Below are 1,904 nucleotides of genomic sequence, written 5' to 3'. Positions count from 1 at the left end.
CCGTGTTTCATTAAAAGATCTTTATCAGACTTTAATCTTTTGGGTGGGAGGTGCCCCTGCACTGCCATGGGGTGTGGAGGGTCTAGCAGGGCATCTCCTTCTCAGACCCCTCTTTTCCCTTCTGCCCTCTGGCCCTGATGCAATGGCAGACCCTGCCCTTCTGCTCCTGGTGCTGGCACTGCCCACTCGGGCCTGGCCTGGGGCTGCCCGGATGGCCCTGGGTGCACTACTGCTGCACAGTGTGGTCCCCCGCCACTGCCCCATCCCCTATGCCCGCGTGAGTGGCAGGGACCAGTGGGAAGGGCTGCCCCATGTGTGGCCCACCATTGACATCTCCATCCTAAAAAGTGAGTGTCCCACACTCCGTGCTATAGGGGCAGGGGAGGGGGCTTGGGAAGAGGGGGCCAGAGGGCATGTCAAAGGGTACGCTGGTTAGGTCACACTGAGGACCCCCAACTGCCTCCCTCGAACAGGAAGCAGAATGCCCTGGGAAGGGGACAGTGAACTGATGGGGCTGCTTTGGACCCTGAGGATTGGAGGGGCCAGGTCTTTGGGACTCTACAGTGGCAGCCCCTTTGAAAAGGCAACAGAGGCTGAGTGTCCTGAGGGCTGGACAGCAGGAGGTGCTTAGGTTAGACTTGGATGAGAACTTCCTAGCCTCCCCACAGTGACAACCTTTGGGGAGTGTGTCTTAGTGCCTGGGTGGGAGAGATTAGCACCCTCTCACAGATGCGGAAGCCGAGGCTCAGAAAGGTGAGGGCATCTGCGAGGTCACACAGCCAGCGTGACCCTGAGTCCCAGCCCTCTGCCAACCAGTGGCTCTGGTTGCTCCCCTACAGGTGAGAAGGGCCAGGCGGGGCTCAGAGGCCACTCTGGCAGGAGCGGGAAGGAAGGTCTGCTGGGTGCCCGGGGCCCACAGGGCCACAAAGGCCAGAGGGGTCTGTGGTGCTCTGGCCACCCTGTGCCAGCGCCTATGCGGCCTTCTCAGTGTGCCAGCAACAGGGGCTGCAGAGCGCCGACGGCCTCCAGGTGGTGCCCTTCAACATAGACCTGGTGAACCTGGATGGCGCCTTCCACCTGGCCTTGGCCGCTCCTGCTGCGCGGGGCCTGGGGGCTACTTCCTAAGCCTCAACGTGCACACCTGGAGCGACACAGAGACCTACCTGCATGTCCTGCTGGGCGGCAGGCCACAGCCATGCTCCATGTGAGCGCAGCCTCGTGCAGACCCAGAGTCTGCTGCTGCTGCTGGCTGCTGGCGACACTGGCTGTGCATGTTCCAGGGTGACCACAACAATGTCATCTATGGTGAGCCTTTCATTGGCCACCTGGTCCAGCTGGCTGCTGAGCTCTAGCCACCACGCAGATCTCTGTGGCACTCTCCCACAGAGGCGCCTACAACCCAACAGCTGGAACTGCAGGCTGGCCAGAGCCCTGGTGAAGGGTTGGTCTATAAAGCCACAGGCCGGGGTGTGGTAGGGCCCCTCTCCCCCTCGGAGGCACCAAGAGTGGGCTGGCTGGAGGCCCTGGTTCTGGGAGGACATGGCTCCAGGCCCCCCACAGCCCTCAGTCCTGACACCTGAGGGGACCCTGGCCTGGGTCTGCCAGTTCCTCCCCTCCCCCACCAGGGCTGGCCCTGCCCCACTCCATCCCATTAGGGCCCCTGCAGGTTGTGACATAAGTCCCTGGCCAGCTGGGCCCCCACACCCTGGCCCCAGAGGGTCTTCGGGGGGAACAGACTCCTTGCTCTGCCACAGGGGCCACCCAGGAGGGTGGTGCCAGGCTGGGGGACTTTCTCAGGACAATGGCCAACTGCTGGGGGCAAAGGCCATAGGTCCCCCAGGTAAGAGGGAACCCACTTGTCACTCTCACAAGTGCGCACTTGGAGATTCTCACACCCTCCTACT

At 62.6% G+C, this 1,904-nt stretch overlaps 1 pseudogene; it reads left to right on the top strand.

Moving 5' to 3' along the window:
• Window positions 1-142: 142 nt before the first annotated feature.
• Window positions 143-1,352, top strand: LOC103602839 (annotated as a pseudogene).
• The last annotated feature ends 552 nt before the right edge of the window (window positions 1,353-1,904 follow it).

The sequence above is a fragment of the Galeopterus variegatus genome, unplaced genomic scaffold (assembly GCF_000696425.1).
Source record: "Galeopterus variegatus unplaced genomic scaffold, G_variegatus-3.0.2 Scaffold116, whole genome shotgun sequence".
Taxonomy (NCBI): Eukaryota; Metazoa; Chordata; class Mammalia; order Dermoptera; family Cynocephalidae; genus Galeopterus; species Galeopterus variegatus.
The sequence above is the reverse complement of the archived record's forward strand: the minus strand, read 5'-3'. Positions and strand labels throughout refer to the sequence as shown.